Below are 24,172 nucleotides of genomic sequence, written 5' to 3' on the forward strand. Positions count from 1 at the left end.
GGGGAGCGACAGCGGCTACCTACTCGACGGTTCAATTCTCGTTTGATTTAATTTGATTTAATGTTGTTTATCGTTTAAAATAAACGTTTATAGTTATATTTTTTTTCAGATAGGTATTATTATTATTATTACGGTTTACTTAGTTCAAATATTATTTAAACTATTAATTTACTTCGTTTTTTATATTAAATTACAAGTTATTTATTATTATTTGTTTAAAAATAAAAAAAAAAAAAAAGACAGAGTCTTAATTATAATTATGACCCAGATTTTACTTTTGTATCTGAGTATTTTAGTTTATTTTTTTTATTAATTACTTAAAAATTAATAGAAACAATTATTGTTATTAGTGCGGCGATTATTATTTAATTTTTGTATTTATTTAATAATTTTATATTATTGTTACCGAAGGTATGATTAAATTGTAAAAGAAATTAAAAGACTGGTAAAATTATTCTAAGTTCCGAAGAAGATTTAGTATGGGAAAGCGATGAATGGATATATAATGAAAGAAATTACGATTAAAATAATAAAGAATTGTGAATTTGACGAAACGAATGGATAGAGAATGAAGGAAATTGCGATTAAAATAATAAAGAATTGAGTTTCAAAAATAAAAACTTAGAATTTGGCGAGACAAATGGATAGAAAATGAAGGAAATTGCGATTAAAATAATAAATAATTATTTTTGAATGCTAGTTCGAGGACACCGGACAGGTGTCTAAAACGACCCTTCCGGTTCGTTACAAGAGAGTTAGGGGAAAAATGATAAACGCCAAAATTTGGCTCGGCAAAAAGGAAGTCTTGTAACAGAGTGGTTATTGTGGTGAATATTCTTCTGACAATAACATCTGGAGGAACATTACCTTGGTTTCGTTTAGAACATTGGTAAGTACCTCTGCACTTTTAACAAGATTTGACTTCCCTGGATTTTTGACCTTCTGTCAAAACTCCAGTAGGTGATCATACGCCGTGTAGGTGGGGGCGAAGAGGATATTCTCCATTCGCTCTCGGGGTAGAGGTTTAGGCCCCAGGGTGACGGCTAGTCTCCTGGGGAAGCGGGGAACCAGCTTTTGGAGTTTAGTTCGCGATTTTGACGTTCACGACGAGCGAGTGTGTGAGGATTTTTATTTTGTAAAGACTAGTTTTGATCGGATCTTCGTTACTGACGAAAGGTACGCGGGCGTAATACCGACGTGAGATAAATTGTTGAATTCGTTTCTTTGTATTTTCGTTTTGATTAACGACACCGGTTAATCTAGATTTAGTTTTGGGGTTTATTATAACCTCAAATTGTACCACGTGTATTTTGTTTACTTGTAAATTTTTTTTTTTCATTGATTTATTTAATTGATTTTGATAAATAAATTGTTTATTTTGTCTTTATCATAACCTGTTTGACTTGGATTTATTTCTTTAGATTTATTTAGATTTAAGTGAGTTTTGTTTTGGCTTTTCTTTCGGTTTTGTATATTGATGACAACCCCTTTTCAACCCTGGAATTCGGCGAGCTTCAAATTCGAGCAAAAGGGGGCGTTTTGTGTCGCAGTGTCCGTTCTTTTTGGTTTTAGTTAATAATAAAAACCTCAAAAATTACCCGTTACAAATTCCAAAAAAACACGTATTTCGGTTTTCTTTCGACAACGATAACTCACGAACGAATCAACCGATTTCGACCGGGTTGGCAGCAATCGACGTGGTTTTTTTTTTATTTTAAGAGCTGATTAGTTTTTGGAATCGATCCGTTAAGCCGTATAAATTTTATTTCAAAAAAACCACATTCGAAAAAAATTATTTTATAGTTTTTTTAAGATTTCTCAAAATCTACTGGATTGGATCGGTTTAAATTGTATTCAAAATCTAAGTTTGGTCAAACCCTTTTGAATGGCATCAACCACGATAAAATTGGTCAAGCCGTTCAAAAGTTATGAAAGGTTTACATACGGCCACACACACACACACACACACACACACACACACACACACACACACACACACACACACACACACACAGCCGCACGAATACCATCGTACCATTATTAGAACCTTAAAAAGTCGAGACTTGATGAAAACTCGATTTTTGTAAAAAGGGGTAAAACCAACAATTTTCCGAATTTAAAAAAATTTCAATTTATCTTAAGCGAGAAGTTAAAAATTCGATTCAACGTTTATTAACAAATTTCTTTTGACGAACAAACAGTAACATTACTTTATATAAAAAAAAATAATCATCTAAATAATACAAAAAAAGTTTTAAATTTTAAATTTTGAAAAATAAGTCTCAAGTATTTTAACTATACAACATAATCTTTCTTTTAGTTAAGTTGTCTAGGCGTCATACTCATACAATAAGTTAATGATTGGGAAATTTTCAAATGCATCAGTCAAACAATATACACTTCATATATGTACACAATACTATATAGATATACAATTAACATGAAGGTAATTATTTTTAATCCTGTTGTGGAATAGGGGGCTCCGGCTTCCAAAAGTAAGCAACCATAAATTATTTTCTTTTGTGAGCACATGCTATTGTTACTGATCGTAGGCGAAAAATTTGTTTGGGCAATTTACACTTTGGCTAACTAGAAGTCTTCCAGTCTTATTTAAGTTTACTACTTACTTAAGTTTATATCTGAGATATATGACATTCACTAATAAGAATTCATAAAGCATACGGTGCGATTGTAATCAAATAAAAATATAAGCTGACTCATAACTTTATAATAATAAAGTTAAAATTTACATAAAAGAAGTAAAACTCAGAAAAAAAATTGTACTTATTAATAACATGAGCAAAGCTTTGGAATCAGTCCGTTCATAAGCAATTATAGAACTTAAATGATTAAACAAAATTTTCTATATTATTTTAATCGAAAAAAAAACCTGTGAAAAGTGACATCTTAATAATAATATTAAAAGTTACGTTTTCGATAGGCATCTTTTTTTACTTTCCCGTAACTATTTGAGAATTAAAAAAAAAATTTCTTCTGCCAGAATTGAAAAATTCATAATTTTGAAATAAAGAAAAAATCAATGCAAAAATTATCATGGTATTTTGTGATTATTCATATCTATATTAACATATTTAAACCCAGAATTAAAAGTAAAAATTCGACAATCTTGACAATTGTTAAATACCCAAAATCGGAAAAATTTTTTAAATCGGGTAAATTTCTTTTAAAACTTTATAGTTTGGCCAAGAATGACCGAAATCACAAATTTTTTTTTAATTTTCTTCGTTTTTGAGTGTAGTTTCTAAAAACAATACAAAAAAATTATTCATATTTTGTTAATTAACAAAAAAATAATTAATAAGAAGAGTGAAATAAAAATTTTTTGCCGTCGTATTATTGTTTATTCAACTTTTCAGCAGGTATCTGATTTTTTTATTCCTTAAAATTCAACTTTAACTAGTTGAAATAATTTTTTTTGTTCAAGCGTCAGAGTAGACCGATGCGTGCGCGCATAGTCACGCGTTATTTCCGTATTTTTGCTATTCAATTAAAATGATTAATAACTATAGTTATTAATCCTATAGGTGTACTTAATATCCTACCTAATATCTAGGTGTACTTTTTGTTCTTGTTGACAGGGCTATTAAGTTTTGCAGCTAAAAATATATTTTCCATAACTATTGGTCGTAGAGAAATTTGATCTCGCTCATTTTACTATTTTTAATATAAAAAAACTTTAAATCGGCTTATTAATTTTTCTAAATCGTATATAAACCGAAGAATACTCCTCAATTGATTGGACTATATACATAGCATAGAATATTCTGTAGCAAGTTTTTCTTTATATTACATTAAGTGGTGCCCCTACTCGGATACATCAAAAATCAGCACCCCCACTCCCTACTTCAAGTACACTTTAACGTTAGCAGTATACTTACTAGTTTAGTATTGCTGCTCAGCTTTTAGCATTCACAACATGCAAATACTAATGTTATATTTCAAACCAAGTGTCATATCGAGTGTTGTTGATAATTTTTAAAATAGCTCATTTTGCAAACCATCAAGTTAGAAAAAAATGGCTCAATTTTTGGGATCTTTTGGTGAAAGAAACTTGCAGTTCACACCAAGTCGGCTCAGCGGAATCGACGAGGTAACTGAACTCCAACTTCTGCAAGAAACGGCGCTACTGATTGGACAAATTACCAAGGGTCTTGGTTTACCAGAGGAGTGCGCCTGGGTGGCTATGACCTACGTTCGTATATTTTATCTTTATGAGTCGCGGGAGTTCTACCAGGATGACCTTGTAGTACCAGGGGCAGTTGTTTTGGCTGCTAAGGTTATCGAGAGACCTCGAAATGTGAACGATGTCTTGGGAGGTCTCTACTTCCACCTTGAACTGCCTTTAGAAACATCAATTGAAAAATATCGTCAAATAGTGCAAGGTGTGTCTAAAATGGAGAGTCAACTTGTGAGATTATTTTCTTTCAATTTGACGATACCACTTCCTACTAAATACCTAAGCAAATTTTTTGCAAAGATCAATGCTAAGGAAGAGCTCATCGCTTCTGTTAGAGGTGTAGTTGGGAACCTACTTCAGTACACCAACATCGGACTAATGTTCTTACCCCAGGAGGTTGCCTGTTTCTCTATTTATATAGTGAAAAAGATGACTTGTTGGGAAATTCCGGAGAAGATTTTGGGGATACCGTGGATGGAGTTCATCTACCGGACTGCGACTCCTGAGCTACTTCACACAATGGAACTTGAGTTCGCTAGAAATTATTCTATGGCACTGTCGTTCGTCAAGTCTCAACTCTTGACAGTGCTCAAGATCGGAGTTCCTGCTGATGACCGGACATATAACAATAACAACAAACGAAAAATCGAAGAAGATCCCGATTTGATTGAAGTAGGAATCAAAAAAATAAAAAGATAGTTTTAAATATTTTCTTTTCTGTTTTTTTTTTTGTTATTCTTGTTCGTCACTTTTTTATTTGATGGTAGCTATAAGAAAAAAAAAACAATGGCCCTTTTCAGGGCCACCAAATTTTTAAAAACGTAACTGACTTTTCAAGTTAAATTTTTACTTGAAAAAAAATTTAGTTATTATTGTGCCCCAATAATGGAATTATTCAGGCTCTATAACCACCTATTTTCATCTGATCTTAAAATATCACTAATGTATTTTCACAGCATTTAGTCCAGTCAGCAGGAGAATATTAGGCGGTTTGTTTACGACTTCCAATGCAAATAGGGTAAGTTGCAATTTTTTTTTTAAATACTCAGAAAAAAATGTAGATCATTAAAAAAAAATTAGGAAAATTTTGAAATTGCACTTATGACTTTTTTGAGCTCTTCGAGCTCAAAAATACAATTTGTGTGTTATTTTGAGCTCTCCAAGCTCAAAGAAATAGCTTTTGTATCCTCATATTATTATTTTATTTAATTTTTTATTCCACGGAATTTTTTTATAAAATAGTCATAAGAATTAAAAAAATCATAGCTTCAAATAAAATTTTAACGCTAGTTAACATCCTAAATACCGTTTAAGTGTTTAATAAATCATTAAATCTAATAATTTATAATTTTACGCATAAATTTTACAACCGCTTCGTTCCACCTTTATCGGGTTGCGAGCATAATACATTAAAATACTACATCGCGCAGATCAATAAAATCTTAGTCTCGAGCATAAACATAAAATTAATAAAAATTTCAATTATAATTAAATCTTTAACTGACAGATTTAAAAAATACATAAAAAGATAGCGCATTGAAGTGGGTATAAAAAAATATTCGATCGTAAAAAGGGTTCTCGTTACACTGTGAACGTAAATCAGAGAACTAAATGTATGAAAACTTGAATGCCCTTAAGAGGGTACTAAAATTTTTATCTCAAGATAGAATTTTAAGAGGATAAAATATAACAAATGATTTTTTTTTCTGATTATAATTTCTATCATTATTATTATTATTTTTATTCCATGGAAAACGTATGTAAGATAAAAATTTAATTCACTCAAGTCGTTGTAGCTCGAGATTTTTAAAAAAGAAAATCCAATGTCTTAAACTAAACCATATGCTCACATTATTTACGTCCTACTTTATTCTGTACTTAATATATATATATATATATATATATATATATATATATATATATATATATATATATATATATATATATATATGTACGTACATACATTTTTTACCATTGCTCAGATTCAGGTTCAGTCGGATACCGAGAATCGTATTATTTTCAAGCAATAATAAAATCGTAAAACATTATTTAACTGTATTGCGCACGTCGAGTCTAATATGAGAGATAAGATGATCGTTGTAATCGCAATGCTGTACTATAAAACTAAAATATTCTTTAATAAATTTTTAATGCATTTATTACGTTCTATTTTTTGTTATTTTATTTTATTTTTTATCAACTTTCAATATCTCTAGAGTCAGCTTGTCTTGTTTATATAAAAAATCATGTATCGATGATCGATTATTGATTATTGACTATTTATTATTTATGATTCATAAGTTACAGTTTAGTTATGATAACATGGATTTAATGAGGGCGAGATAAATTTATTGAACATTAGATCGGTATAAATGAAAAATTAATATTTATCTACGACTGCTATTCACGGAAACAAATAAATAGGTGGTTCAACATGAATCAATCTAGGAGGGTCAACATGATAACTCATGTTGAAGCAAGCTTTTTACAGCTTTGTGGTGGCACTCTGTTGATTTTTATTATTAATTAAAATTGAGTGGCATTCGTTTATTATTTCAAAATAATAAACAATGATACCTGTAAAGTAATGTTTTACGGTGCACTGAAAAAAAAGATTTTTTCCAACTAGGAAATTTTTCCCTCCATTAAAAAAACTGGTATACCTGTGTGGAGAATACCAAAGTTTTTTTCCTACACTAATAAGTATAGTGATTTTTAAAAAACTCGGTTTCTTCCTCAGTAATATATCAAAATAAAAATATGGCCGACTTAACCTCATTTGACACAGATGCATATATGTTTATGATACGGTGGATTTTTTTTTTATAATTAATAAATTAATACTTATTAATTTATAAATTATAATTAAATTTAAGAAAATTAAATAAATTAAATTATAATAATAAAATTAACCAATGACACTGAAGTTGACACACATTAAAAATTTTTTGAGAGTTTTATGGCAATTAAATTATTATAAAAAAAAAATTTTATTAAAAAATTCCACATGTGAAAATTAATAAAAATAAATAATAAATTAGTATATACAACTTTCCAATAATGTAAACAAACACGCCAGGACTATGAAATTGGAGGGAATTCAGAGAATTGGCGGCGCCACCGCTGTGTAAGATAATATATAAGAAGGTATTCCAATCCTGCAATGCATGATGGGAAATGTGTCAAGCGGTTGCGCCACCACGAGTGTGTCAGACACACTAACCGGCAACTAAAGTATTTTCATGCTAACTCTCGCAATAATAATAAATTTTATTTAATAAATAATCATTGCATAAAAAAATTATTTTCACCCTCTAACAATAATAATAAATAATCATAATTAATATAATTAATTAATATAATATAATTAATATAATATAAATAAAAACCTTTAAATAACTTTTTTTATTGCATCCGTAAATTTTCCGGTAAAACCGGTTTTTCTTAAATGCAGTTCATAATTTACCCCTCACATCATTACTTTAAGCTCTGTTGTGGTGTCTATATTTTTTGATAACTTTACATTTACCAAGTCCGGGTTCGAAACTCGGCAATTCTAAATTTTTTTTTTTTTTTTTTTTTTTACAATTATTCTATAGTTTTATTATAATTTTTACTATTCCAATAGATTCTCAGGTCTTATACTGAACGTATTATTATTATTTATTAATTATTGGTAAAAATAGTTAGATTAGAGCTCGTCTAAAAACAGGTAAGTAATTAGTATGTATACAGTCATTTTAATTTATTGAAACAAGTACTTTTTTTTAAGTTTATTGTGTAAAATATATGAAATTATTATTGATCAAATTAACAAATTCAACGTATTACAATGGAAAATATGATGGACAGTATATATAGATAAAATATATTTATTCCAAGGACTAATATATGTATAAAATATTGTCACCCAGCAAGTAACTTTTAAAAATTGAAAGCCTCAATTTTATTGAGAAAGAAGAATAAATAATGTAGTATAATTAACTTATTTACGGACGGTTTTTGTTGACGTGCACATATATGCGCTCTTAGAGCTGAAGACTGCAACATTGGGATTATCAGGTTGCACTGTAATGTCTTTTGCGAGAACATGGAGTCGCAATGAGATAAATTTTCCGAGTATTTTGTCGCGAATACCATGACATTTTGGGAAGACTAATGATTGATCGGCAGTTTCCAGGACACTCTTCATTACTTTTTCATGCACAGATTGCAAATGGAGAAGAGATTTTCTGTAAGTAGCAAAAACTTCTTCCGCAGTCTTCAAAAGTGTATATACTGCCTCTGTCGGATGTTTCAAGTTTCCTCGATTCATTGCATCCGTCTAAGCCGTACTCGCGTTAGGCAATGGAACTGAAGAGATTATTGCTGCCTCACGACATTACAACCGTTCGCACAAGCAAACACTGCCCAACCACAAAGGTAATAAAGCCCATAGTTTTGTATTTCGGATAATTTACAATTTACCGGAATTTCAAGGAAATTTTGTGAATCATCATTAGTAGTTTGGAGTTCAGTTTTTTTTTTGCTTGAGAAACTCAATGTAGTACGGCTCATCATCGTCTTCATATGATGCAGACGCAGGGACACGTAAATACTGAGCCACTGCAATCAAGCGCATTCGGTGGCGTAATTGGCGAAGTTTAGGGTGAATATCACCACCAGCTCGAACCTGAGAAAATAAATTTTCTACAGAACTAGAAGTCTGACGCCCCGTAAGAAGGTACTCCAATTTTTTTGTCAGAACTAGATCTTCTCGTAATTTTAACGCAGTAGTAGTAGCCAGAATGACGCCCCGTTGTATCGGTTTCCATCTATTATCAGAGCTAACTTGTAGTTCTCTGATAATCTCAATAAAGCTCTGCAGAAACTCTACTCATTCTAACGATGCGCCATAAATTCCGTGAGTTACTTTTGTGCCGACAAACCATGAACTCATACCACTGACTACATAATAAAATAAACCACCCAGTGGTCATAGCTGTTTGCGGAAGAAGACCAGTTTGCGCCGCTAGAATTAATGTATGTCCCATTTCATAGCTAAAAATTTTTCTAGCCAGTCCAACGTGCATTTTATCGAACTGTGGTGGGTCTAAAATAGCAGTGGTGAGACCTTTTACTAGAACAGGCCCACCAAGTGATTGGTACTCTACAAGCTGTCGAACGGTGGGTAATATTAACAAAAATGGGAAAAATTTTTTGAATTTAGAAAAATGTACTGAAACGAAGAGTATTATCTTAGATTAAAAATTTTTTCTCTTCACCCAGAAAAATTATTCTTTTCCAAATAGATTTCTTTTTTGGTTCAAGATTTTTTTTCGTCAGGCAAGTTACTTTTTTTATCATGGTGGTAAATACCTCACACAAACGAGAATTCTCAGTAATGGGTTTTGAAATTTTACAAGCAGATGCCCATTTACTTCTCATCTCAACTGAACGAGAAAACCTCAGCATTTTAAAACCCTTTTCACTGCTGTTATGACAGTCAGGAAAGCTACATCCACCCATGATCTGCGTTAATAAATATTAGTTAAGGTATTGTTACATACAATAAAAAGTTATCCAAATGCAGATTTATTAAAAATAAATATCCATACTTACTTAATTTAGCTCTTCAATACACACTCTCAACAACAAAACGTTAAGAAAAAACAAATTGACATTTTTAAACAAATGACAATCGCGAAATTCTATACTACTTGTATCTATCAAATAAATTAAAAATTTTCATTTGACTATACACATACATAAATAAATATTTTTAAGAATAAATAATTGTCATCATAATTTCTATAAAAATATGAATTAATTAGGATAAGAAATAATTTGCAATTAATAAGTACAATCAGATACCTCATAAGGGTAAAGATACCTCATAAATTTGAAATTTCCCACCAGTAGCATTTGAATTGTGAAAAATTTTATTGTTAATATAACCCGATATTGTTCATTATATTTATTATAACATTTTGATAAAAATTTCAATAAATTAAAATGACTGTACATACTAATTACTTACCTGTTATTAGACGAGCTCTAATCTAATTATTTTTACTAATAATTAATAAATAATAATAATACATTCAGTATAAGACCTGAGAATCTATTGGAATAGTAAAAATTATAATAAAACTATAGAATAATTGTAAAAAAAAAAAAAAAATTTAGAATTGCCGAGTTTCGAACCCGGACTTGGTAAATGTAAAGTTATCAAAAAATATAGGCACCACAATATAGCTTAACGGAATAATATAAGAGGTAAATTATAAACTGCGTTTATGAAAAACCGGTTAAACCGGAGAATTTACGGATGCAATAAAAAAGCTATTTAAAGGTTTTTATTTAATTATTATTATTGTTAGAGGGTAAAAATAATTTTTTTATGCAATGATTATTTATTACATAAAATTTATTATTATTGCGAGAGTTAGCATGAAAATACTTTAGTTGCCGGTTAGTGTGTCTGACACACTCGTGGTGGCGCGACCGATTGACACATTTCCCATCATGCATTGCAGGATTGGAATACCTTCTTATATATTATCTTAGTTACTACACTGAGAAAACAGTTTGTTTGGCTCAAATGCATAGATTTATTTGAAATAAATTAAAAATATATATTTAATGTTAACAAATTTCTTTTATTCAAATATAATTTACTTTGAATCAAATACTACCTCGTTTTGGTTTATTTAACTGAATCGACTCATTTATTTCATTTAAATAAAGATTTGTTAACTATTAACAAATCTCACTTTAAGTAAATTACGCTTGGTGTCGCTAGGGTAGCCACTGTTATTTCTCGACGTGATTTGTAAAAAATAAATAATGAAAATTAACTCACTTTACAAATGTATTTTGTTTAATTTTTGTAGAAATAAATAAAATAAAAAATATATATATATGCTTAGACAAATATGTATTGAAATAGATAACTATAATAGACATTAATAATTATGATGCTGAAGTTAGCGAACAGCTGTCAATTTTTTAAATTTTTATTACAGATCAACGATAAAACACATATTTTAATGCACTTGTAATTTTTTTTTAATTTTTAGACGTGGAACTTTTTAATTAAAATTTTTTCGTGATAATTTTATTATTATAAAAGTCCTAAAAATTGACAGATGTTTGTTAATTTATGAAAATTAAGTTAGCCGTCATCTAAAAATTTTTAGAATTTTTTTTATTGAAAAAATTGTTACAAAAGAAATTTTTTTAAAAAACTTCATTCGTAAAAAACTTGAAAAATTATATTATTGTTAATTTCAGTATAATTAATAATTCCAAAAGAATTGCCCATTTAACCCCAAACGTTCGATATGTCTACTTTTACTACTTTCCTAACCTAAAACTAAAAATCATTGCTTTGAGTATATTCAAACATACCATTTATTTATAGTTAACAAATCTGATTTGGTTGAAATATATTATTGTTAGCACCAAAGAAATATTTTTTAACTATAAACAAATCTGGATTTCATTCAAATATACTGTAACTTTGTCTCAAATAAATCAATTTATTTGTATCAAATAAATATTTCTTGTGATATTTAAATAAGAGATTTATTTATAGTTAACGAGCCTCATTTCATTTAAATGAACTGTTTTCTCAGTGTATGGTAACGCAGCATAAAGTTTTAGCTCCAGAAAAAACTTGTATTCTCAGGCGAAAAATACCAGTTTTTTTTATATATTAAGAAAACGTATATTGGATATAAAAAAACTTGGACAAAAATACTTTGTATTCTGGGTGGAAAAATAGTATATTACACACCTGTGGCAAGAAAATGAGAAATGTCTCAGAACACATATATGTTGCCCGAGGCGAAGCCGAGGTCGACATATATGTGATCTGAGATATTTATTATTTTCCTGCCATAGGTTTGTATACTATTTTTCTGTCCGACAGAGGCGGAAAGCGGCAATTTCGTTTAGCGCAGCGGGCCGAAAGTTGCCACTTTCCGCCTGGAGGGCAGAAAAAACTTTTTCTCCCCTCCAGGCGGAAAGCGTCAATTTTCCGCCCGCTGCGCTAAACGAAAATGCCGCTTTCCGCCTCTGTCGAGGAGAAAAATAGTATTCTCACCACGGGCAGGTAATAAGAAAGCCTCAGATCACTCAGATTACATGTAATCTAAGACACTTCTTATTTTCCTGCCCTAGGTAAGAAAAATACTATTTTTTCAGTGTGTAGCATTTATTCAATTTTTACACTGATTTAATACTGGTGTTTAAATACTGTAAAATAACGTTCATTTTCAAAACCAATTTTTATTACAGCTATAAATTTTTTGTAGATAAAGATGATAAATAATTGTCATTACATAACTGTTGAAATTACTAATTATTCAAATTTATATTTTTTCTTTTCTTCTTTTCTTTTGTTTTATGAACTAGAGTCATTAGATGGTAACTTAATTACTTAGATGGACTTTGCTTTGAGACAACGTTACTTATTCTTACTGTATTATTATCATTTCCATTACTGTTGACAACTTTTATTATTACTAAGTATTGATTTATATGTAAGGCCCTTATGGAACTAAAACTTCAGGGTCTAAAATTTTTGATAAATAAATAAATAAATAAAATAATGACTGCTATGTCACCGCAACATGATAATTCATGTTAACCTACCCAAACTGGTTCATGTTGTACCATCTATTTATTTTTTTCCGGGTTCGGGTATAAATGTTTGATAGAGGAAAGTACCTTGAGTATCTTGAGGTATAAGCGTGATATAGTCTGTTAAGAGTGTCTCTTTTTTATGCAGCAAACAATATTGCCTCTTGTTCCACCAAAGAAGTTTTATGAAACGCTTGAAACTCAAGCTCGAGCTAAGCTTCGAGTAAGCTCTTAATACTAATACTAATATAAATCTCAACCTCCTTGTATTTTTTAAAATAATGGTAATAATAATACCGGTAATGATACAAATTGTTCCAGTTTGAACTTTGGCTCCACTTGAGTTTATTATACTCTCGGTCAAATCGTTGAATTGTGAAAAAAATGTAATATAGTAGAATATAAGAGGAACTTTGTTAAAAAAAATATTATATTGGATTTTCGTAAATTTATAGTTATTTTAAATTGTAATTAAAGACACATAAAGAGAAAAGAAAAACCGAGGTTAAAACTGGACAAGTAATAGCGATTCTATTTTTAATTTAAGAATACTGTCGTAATTATAAAATGAAAAAATTACGTGATACGTCATAAAAAAAGTCATTCCGGTCATTTAATAGTTTTTTATTGTAAACAACTCTTAGTTTAATGGAAGCAATAAGATCGACCAGGCTGTATTTGTAGTTAAGTTTAATTCTTAAATAAATTTTATTGCAGTAATAAAATATTTACTTGATTCAAAAAAAAAAAAGTTTGAACCAAGACAATTATTGTGAAGAATTTAAGTATTTTAAATCATGCAAAAATTTTTTTTGATTTAAGTAAATTTATTCAAACTAGAAATATTTATTCTTGATTCAATACGATGAAATTATTATTATTTTTTTTTCAGTGTGGATATAATATGATTTAAATTTGGATTAAATTTATTTTATGGAACAGAATAAAGATAATAAAAATAATAACATTTTTTATTAACCGACTGGACTCCCGAAGTTTTATTAAGTTAAAAAATTAAATAGGAACCTATGATAAGGCTGTAAAGTATTATTATTTCAGCATCATGAATTCAGAAGACTTAAAATAAGCTGGTTTACAAAAAAAAATATAAAATGTTGATAGCAATATATTTTTTCGTGTTCGAATGAAATTCACATGTGAATTTATGAGGTAGAGGACGTATGGACAGTATTAACTGGCAGTATATTTTTTTTTGTTTCACATACATTCTCTTTCATTTTTAAACAAATTATTTTTATTTAACATAGAATGATATATTGAGGTAAAATATAAATATATGAAGTACGAGGAAATTTTTTTTTAATAAATATGTTATTCATATTCTCACTGTCCAATAATTTCTTCAATTTTCATAGATATTTATTATTTTATATTATTTATGATCGAAGGTAGTTTCTCAGCAAGGTTATGGTTTATCGAGGTGCTTATTTCTTTACTTTATAGTGCTGCTTCTCTTATAGACCATCGCTTACTCGTTTCTACTACTAATTTATGATTACATTCAAATGAATTACAAGTTTATTTTGACAAATTTTAAAAAGTTATGTTTTATGTTTGATCTGAATTGGTCCCTTTTCACAATTTTATATATTTTCAGGTTGTTACGTTCCCAAATTTTGGGTTATTTAATTAAAAATTATTTATGTCCAGATTTTGACCTCATTAGGATGTCAATAGACTCCAGGTGGGTCGTGTCACTGATTTATCCGCGAAGTCACTTTAAAATTAAAATGTATAAGTTTTTGATATACTTTCAATTTACCTGCCTTCAGGTAGGTGATGGATGGAGTGCCTAAACGCTGGCTAGTGCTTTGAGCGATTTCACCAGGGTGAAAAACAGCTAATAAGCGCTTACACCTTGGGGGATAAGGTTTTAATAAAAATCCATATTAATCAATTGACAATTAAATATAGATTTATTAATAAGGATTAGGCAGGTTCCGCCTCGGACCAGCAGAGGTTGCTCCTCTGCTAAGTCCGAGGACTGACTGCTTCAGATGAAGTCTGAAGACAGAATGTATTAATAATAATTTTTACAATGAGTTTTTATAATCATTTTTAGCAACGTTGCATCTCAGGTTGCCCTATGTGAACATCAACGCAGTCCAAATCTCACAACGTAGACTGTTTAGTCTACTGGGCTGCGTTGACGTTCTAGAAATCTCTTATCTCGAGGTATTTCCGTTACGAAATACCTCGAATAATAATTAATTAATTAAAATAATAATTAATAAAATTTTAAAATATATTTAAAATTTCCGAGAACGTAACACAGGTGATAGTTCATTTTTTGTGTAAAGTATTGCGAATCAATTTAAATAGTTTGTTGGTTTTAAAAGTTTTTTTTCATCACATTTATTCATTAAAATATTAGAAATTTATCCTATTATAGCAATATTATTCTTTTAATTTATATCAAAAGTACTTATACTATTATGTCGGGCAAGTGTTTAAGCATTTAAAATAGTGTCAAAAATTAAGCGATAAGCATGAAAGAAAAATAAAAATATACATCGGAATAAAAATAAAAATATTATTATTATTATTATTATTATTATGCTTTACTTGTACACCTCTCGGTTTTTACAAGGCTGATTCCTCTTTTTCTCCTAGCTCTACGCTTTTTCTATTTCTCATATTGGACCTCAGCAAGTCCCACCCGACACTTCATTTCTACTTTTAATTTTTGCGGCTGTGGACCGACTTGTGCTTTCTGTACCGTATTCACCCTGAACCTCACCTTCTCAGGCTGTTGGAACAGAATCATGGGGAAACCACAGAGAAAACCCATGATAGTACAGTCGGAGCTGGGCTAAGTCTACAGTGATTGATAAGAAACTCTTCTTTATCGAACACTGGAGCATTAGGCCCCTCTCCTAGTGTGTAGAGATCCCTCGCGCTAGCCAACGCTGACGAAAGTGGTCACCCATTCAAGCTGTTGCTTAAATGTGTGATCGCCCAAGTCAGACGTGTGCCGCCCGGCTATCTCTGCCACTTCCAGAGGCTGGCAACGTAACGTAACGCACATATTTTTAATTATAATCACTGAAAAATATTGGTGCGTGCTGGTATCGAACCCGGGTCCCACTCTTTCGAAAAGTGAGCACCGAGCTGACCAGGCCATTGCCAGCCTTCAATAAAAATAAAAATATATTAATCGAATTCATATTAGCCCCGTACTGCGGGTAAGTATGCGCACTCGTGTGGGCTAAATTTGCGCAACTTAGGGAAGTTCGTGGATTTTTAATGCCCTAATTAGGCAGAAAAAATTATTGACAGAAAAAAAATTAATTTACTTTATTTACTATCCGCAGTAAAGTGTGACAATCTTTGCCATGACAGCGAATTTTATTTTTATAACACCAGATTCTTAGTATTTTCTTTTTTCAAAAAATGAATAATATCATGTGGATTTTTCTTGCATAATTTAATTTTTCACCAACAAAACCTTAATTTGCTTGTACATATCACAAACTTCTCCCTCTCCATTCATAAATAAAGGAGTTGTGTACACTGACCCGCTGCGCACAGTTACCCCACGTGACTCTATACATTGTGATTGAATATATCGAAAAATCATTAAGCCAAATTTTTTTATTTATATTTCTCGATAGTCTCACTTTGACTGCGAGTTACTAGTTCATAATGATAAATAGAACACGTACATGGAATAAGTTCACTATCATTTAGATTTTTCTGCCTTCCAGTTCACTAAAAAAATAACTATAAATGTAAAAATTTAATTAAGAAACACTCTGGAAAAGTGAATTTATAAAGTTTAGATTAAATATAATCAGCCATAATACTTTAGTATAATGATGATACTTTAAATAACAGCAATTTCTTGGTAACTAATTAAATATTCCAATAAATAATGAGAACTGGATTAATCCCGACAATTTATTAATCCAGAAATTTTTCAAAAAGTTTCAGCAACTAAGATTGTAAACAAAGTAATTATTAATGTGAGGTATCAAAGTGGATTTAAGCCGGAAAACACGTGACTGGAACTCAAAATAATATCAGTATCGCTAGTAAGAAGAGCTGTAGGTTAGCAGTCTTTGATTAAAATTCAAAGTGCCGTAACTAGAGAAGCGTCATGAAAATTCTCAGTCCTCTTGTGGGAACTCGTTTGAGTAAACCCTCTTCACATCCCTTCGCTATGTTCTCCCGAGGTTCCTTTGCCGCCATGGCACACACTCAGACTTAGAACTAACGTCTACACCATATCAATCCAGTTTACAGTTCACAGTTTACTGTTTTCAGTATACAGCAATTTACTTACGACTTTCACTCGGTAGCACCTTTAAAAAGGAGCACTAATTCTACATGAGTTTACTTTACAACTCATCCGCAATCTTGAGCAATGATGCCTCGTTCGTTTTAAAATTTAGATTTTTTTATCAAAATTCAAGACGACGGTGATTTTTTTGGTAGAGAGATTTTTTATCATTTAAAAAAAAAATTAAAGCAAGAAATTAAAACGATTACGATTTTCTGTAAAGTGTTATTCCCAATGCAGGATAATAAATAAAAAGCAAGAGCAAAGGAGCAATAAATGTGTAATTAGTAACGCCGGTAGTTATAAATTTATTCTTGCTTTAACGTTTAAAGCTACTGAAGGAAAACGGATGTACACGAGCTAGATGACCGAGTGTTATGAATTTTAATAGGGGCTTACACCGCGATAGACTTAAAGGCTAAGTTTAACAAGATACTATGGTTTTAGATACTTGCTCTGGGCTTTTCGATGTTAATTGTGGCTAAACGATTTTTTTAATTTACTGTGTATTTAATTGAATTATATTAAGAAGCAAAAAATTAAGATTATGATGTAAGTTCATGAATTTCTTTGACTTAATATAAATGAACCATACTTCGATTTCTATACCGATAAAAAACCAACTTGATTTAAGAAAAAAATTTTTGAGCCAAAAAAATGATTTCAGTTGTTAGAATTAAGACAAAAAATTTTTAAATCAAGTAAAATTTATTTAAAATAAGAAAAATTTCTCAATTTAAGAATTTTTCTGATGAATTCAGAACAATTATATTCTTCTAAATAATTTTCTTGGTTTAATTTTTTTATTAGTCTAAAAATAATTGAGTAATAAGCAGTTTTTTTTCTTAACCAAATTTTGTAGACAAAATATTGAGGTTGAAGTTATGCTTAATGTAATCTTGTCAGAAAACAATTTTTTTCAATTTTGGTTAAAATATTATTGCTTGTTTAATTATTTTTGAAAATCGATAAAAATTATTGATTTTGTTCCGAGTTATCTTTTATATAAATTAATGATGATGAATAAGTTCCATTAGTATTGTGCCAATAATTGAATATATTTTAATTGAACATCAAATAAATAACTACAATCACTTAAAATATTACAAACTATTATCCATAACACAAATTTCCGGCAGACTTGTACCGAATTTCAATACCCATATATGTATATAAATATATATAGACGTAACATATACATTACTAATTAGTTAGACAACGTTTGATCTAGCATCTCTAATGCTTCAATTAATATTATGGTTCAGATCCTTCGATCAATATACGCCTCAATTCTATATGTGTTTAATGTTATATTGATATCAAAAGCATTGATATTTATTGTTAATGTTAAGCACAATGGGTACAATGATATATTTTTGAACATTCAATTAACTTTATTGATAAATTATTAAAAAATATTTAATCTATTAAAAATAACTTTCTGTTAAAACAAAAAAAAAGTTACTGAAAAATAGCATCTATTTTTTTTAGAGTATACAAATAAACGGTATACAAAATGAAATATCGACACGTATATAATAGGTTCTATTAAATGCCGCTAGCTAAATAAAGAGAATGAATGAACGGATGAATGAACAAAAACCAATGACAATTAAGTTACGATCAAAATTTCAATAACCAAATAATGGTTATTATTTTCCTTTTATTCAACTCATCACGTGGATAAAAATATATAATTGTAATATCAATTATTAAAAATTAAAAATTTTACTATTTAAATTAACAGATTGTTTGCGAATAACTGATTGATCGTTAAATTAGTGGAGCACGACGCCTAGTAGCGAAAATAATGATGAAGCGGTAAATATATTTAAATATTATTAATAACGATAAAAAAGAAAAATTAGAGGGCTCGGAGGGGAAGGAGGCTATGGAGTGAGAAATATCAGAGATGATAAGAGAGCTCAGACACTTTAAGGAACAATTAATTCCAACAACGTTGTCGACACGTTGTTCGTCATACCATACGCGACATCGGTTCGAAGAATTTGTGGAATTTCGGCTCGTAATCCGCGTCAAGATGAATAATTATTGTGCTTAGTAGATAACGACCCTAGGCCCTCCATTCTTATGACACCTGGTGTCTTCTATCCCTTATCCGTTCATTTTTACGATCTTTTATTATTTTATCAGTTTTTTTTTCTTTTTGTGACAAAAAATAGAAAAATTCTTAGCTTCGATAATCACCTCGTTAAATTATATTTTTTATCTGGCTGAAATAGTTTAAATTATTAGAAAAGATTTAATGTTTATTTCATGACGTTAAGTGTTTTTAATATTTTATCAAAATATTCTGCAAACTAAAAACTGCAGAAGCAAATAATAATACGGGTGGAAAACAAAAGTATGAAATGTTTTTAGCATGATATGAAATGAAATTTTATTTTCTACATGAATTTATTATTACGGCGATATAAAATGAGTATATTAACTTTATCGCTTATTGTGCAATATTAATAAATATTAAATTACTATTTTATTTTAACTTTTCTCATTTTTCTTTATTATGTTTTTGCAATAGTCGTTATAATATATATTTTTACTTACACATACTAAATTTATCAGGCGAAATAAATATCCGAATTATGAATTTGAATGACGGAGAGAGTACAGTCAATGGAGGTTTGTAAATATACAATTAGATCAATGGTGAAAATTTTCGTGAAAACGAAAATAAACTCCAGTACAAACGACTGAGTATATATGAAGTATTATTATGATTAATTAAGTCAATACGCAGAATTAGATATCGGAAATCTCAGAATAGTACAGAGGTTCAGTGTTGGAAAGTTATGGTTATTACATAAATACATTAAACCGCGGGAAAATTTATAATTGGATGAGATCGTTTTTAGTCGTGTATTCTTCTGTAGATATAATATAATTCATTAATATCACTCAAATCGTTCACAGATAGACATATTTAAACCGTTCTTGCATTCCCTATTACAGCGTCCCGAGAAAAACGGATTGGATCTGGCCATATATAAACAGATCTGGTCAGATCTTTAAATTGTCTCTATCTGACGAGATCTGGCCAGATATAATCAGATCTGACCAGATTGTTCAATTGCCCGGGTAAAAAAGATTATATGTACTCATACATAATTATATACGAAAAATGGCCCTATATAATTATATAGAATTATATAGGCGAGCGCGGGAATCGAACCAGGGACCCGACGCTTGAAAGACTAATTCATTACCTGTTTACCTACGAGGCTTACTTGAAGAATAGAGTTTGTAATAACTACAAGTAATGTGAATCTTGTCCATGATCGATGCGTAATCAACAAAGTTTTTTATCAAATTTGCAAATTATTAATTATCAATATACGCTGATAGAAAGATTTATTAACTATTAACAAATTAATTTATTCAAAGACAATTATTTAATTTATTAAATTCTATTAAATATTTTTTAACATTTAATAAATATTTATTTGGGAGGAAAGTATATTTATTAAAATAGTTTATAAGTATTTATTAATAGTTCACAAATATAGTTAGTCTGATGTATTTTTCAACCCAGATATAGTTATATCTGTTTAGATCTGATCAGATATGACTAGATCTGATTATGTCTCCAATCCCGTATCTGATCAGATATAAATAGATCTGACTAGATATAATTAGATCTGACCAGATAAAATTATATCTGGTGAGATCTAAACCTTTTTCCCCGGGGTTGCAGCAAAACTTGATAACAATGACATGACAAAACTATTAAAAAACAACCATTGATTTGAAAATCACGTTTGAAAAATATGACCTAAAATATCCAAAATTTAACAATGATAATTTTTTAGATCATAATCAAATTTAATTTAATTAATAAGTCTCACGAAACTTCGGTCAATGTATTATTTAAAGCTTGAACTTTACCTCCGACACTCTTGACACCAAAACCTTTTATTGATTTATTTATTAAAATAAAACAATGATTTAAGTAAAGATTTTTTTCCCCGAGTCAAACTTTGAACTGCTCCTAAGTGAATGCAAAAAATATTAAATCAATAAATCAAGTGTCTTCAATTATCATGTGTTTACAAACTTGTGAATTTCCCTTTGATCAATCACCAACAGTTCCAAGAGATATTTCGTTTTTAAAATAAATATTCGAGTAATTAGATCTAAAATGATGTCATTTTTACTGTGCAGTATAAATAGATGCAATTTAGATAAAATGTCAGTGTCTAAAATTCGAAATTCATCCAAACAAAGTGTGTCACACTAGAAAAAAAAAAATAACTAAATAGTTGTTATTAATATTTAGTACGTGAATTTATTTTTAATTTAGTCTGTACAAAAATAAATAGCAATAAAATAAACTCAGTATACGATAGAATTCATAACACGAATAAAAATAAACTAGTCGTGTATGCTGTTATGAATACGTCGCAGGCAATTAGTCTCCAGCAATGAATTTTATGTTGTTTTGTATTTAGTTCAATTGTCGCAAATAGTTGATGAACATAAAAAATAAAAATAAAAGCAAAAATCATTTATTGATAAAGTAAATATTATTTTAACTAGATCATTGTTAATGAACTATTTAATAATAATACTGCACAAATAATTTATATAAAAAGTTTAAAAAATAAAACATAATAGTTTTATGAATTTTATTTGCTTTTTTTTATATTTTGATAGTTAGTAAAGCAATGTTTATAAAACGATCCATGTACTCTACAAACTTGTAATAATTTAATTTCAATCTTTCTTAGCCGTCGATTACTAATTAAAAACTAATTTATAATCAACTTAAAAAAATAAATTCTGTAATTAGAATGAGTTTAAATATTTATGACAAATTCTGTGCATGATATCACTCTTAATCAGAGCATTTGTTAGTAAAGTTTAAAATAACATTTTTTTTCAATTTATTAACTTTTATTTTTTTTTTTTATACCCGCCCCGACCAGCAAAGCCTTGGCTTTGCAAGAGTCGGGCGGCGCCCCCCTCACGCCCGGCAAAACCTCGGCTTCGCTTCGGTTTTGCAAAACCCCTTCCACGGGGTTGCGTACTTTTGGCTGAAGAGCAAGAAAAATAGTATACAACTACGCCTCGACCATCATATCCCATACGCCAGGGAATCCAACTTTCTGGCCTTGGGTTGTAATATACTATTTCAAACGTCGAATAAACGCCGAGTTTTAATATAAGTGTAAATATAACACGCTGTTAAAAGCTACGATTATCAATTATTCATTATTAGTTATGTATATAATATACTATGTATATGTATAGATATTTATTATTTATTGCTGGTGTAGTGTTTTTGAAATTTTTTTAACGCCGGTAAATGTGTATTATGTAGGAGTGTACATTACATAGCAAACCGTGGGAATGATGAAAATGAAGAGAGAGAAGAATGTATTTATGTTGAGAGAGAAAATTAACGCAGTAGTTGTGCAGGTAGGTAAATGAGCCCCTCTCACGTTAAATCGCACTGCAAGCATGATAAATCCCTCATAATATTAATATTTCACGTCTCTCAGGGTTTTGCTTACTCACGCTAGATGTTTCATACAATTAAAAGTATGATGCTAATTTTAAACTTTTATAAATAGAATTATATTTACTTATTTTACAGCATACTAATTGTGATAAATACCTACTGATGACTTTGTCGGTTTTTTTTTTTGGACTAATAGAGTTGAACCAAGCGATTTTCACTTTATGATGATTCGCTAACTATAATCATAATCATAATCATCGTCATAATTATAATTACAATCACAATCAGCTCCTATATAATTTATAATCATGATAATTATCTATGTCGTGATTATTAACATTATCTCAATTCCTAACATTATCATGTCATTTAATCACTATGATTATCATCATACTGAAATAAAAGAACAATTTAATTCAAGAAAAATTTTCTTGACACAAAAACATAAATTCAAAAAAATTTTCAAGAATTTATTCTTGTCTGCTGAATTGATTTGAATAATTTTTATTTAATTCAAGTAATCGCTTAGCTAACGAGTGTTTAGAATGACTACATCATAATTTTATTAAGTATGGTGTAGTTTTGTTATATTTTATATCGACTGAGCTGGCTGCATAAATGTGTTTTTACGGAGAAAAATATAATACAGAAAGTAAATAGTTACAAGTATTATCTTCATATAGTAAGTTTTATTTTTTTGGCACTATTTACACTACTGAAGCTTTTTTTTTCTACGTGAAATATAATCTTGTTTAATAAAACAAATATATTAAAGATTTTATGTACCTCGATATATTAATCATTATTATTTGATCGAAGATCTGGCACTCATGGTTTAAAACTAAAGTAGATTCTGAATAGAAAAATTACCTATTTGACCTTTTATATGCATGAGTAAAATCTTGAGATTTTTTTTTAGTCAAGTAGTTTTATTTTGTGTGAAAATTGATAAAATCACAAGTGTAAATGTTTCGTCACTATAATTAAAACACACAATTTCATATTTCAAATTTTTTTAATTCTTTTTTCAAAAATTTCCTTTTCCTTACACCACATTACAATCAAACATAAAACTTCTGCATAAAAAATTCCAGAAGAACGGAAAGTATTAACGCATACCTATGAAGAATTTTTTCGAGTCTTTTCTCCAGCGATTCCCAGACTATTCATATTATATAACGTCTGGCCGTTCCCATCCATTCTGCACTGAATTATCCAGACTCGTTGAGTGAAAGTAACCTCTCCTTTGGCTGTAGTTTTAACATTTGTGTAAAATAACCCCAGAAAAGTGCATAAGTCCACCTGTGTAGGCATTGCGGTACGTATCATCAGTGCGCACACGCAACACATATTCAAACATTTGGCTCACGTTCATACCCGTGCTACAGGTCATTCCTGTCTCTCTATTCTTTATAAATATAGGTACAGGTACAGGTATAGATATAGATATACAGATTGCATCTGATCTGGTCAGGTGAGCTGAGGACTAGAGTGTTGCAGTGCAGAGGGTGGTGGTGTTAGTAATCGTTACACGATAGTAGTGGTGATAGTAGAGCAACGC

General features: G+C 29.6%; 1 protein-coding gene across 3 annotated transcripts in view; it reads right to left on the reverse strand.

Annotated features, from left to right (window-relative positions):
• LOC123258652 overlaps positions 1-24,172 on the reverse strand; it is a 304,264-nt gene that overhangs the window by 66,989 nt on the left and 213,103 nt on the right. The window lies entirely within an intron of this gene.

Source organism: Cotesia glomerata, linkage group LG2 (genome assembly GCF_020080835.1).
Source record: "Cotesia glomerata isolate CgM1 linkage group LG2, MPM_Cglom_v2.3, whole genome shotgun sequence".
NCBI lineage: Eukaryota > Metazoa > Arthropoda > Insecta > Hymenoptera > Braconidae > Cotesia > Cotesia glomerata.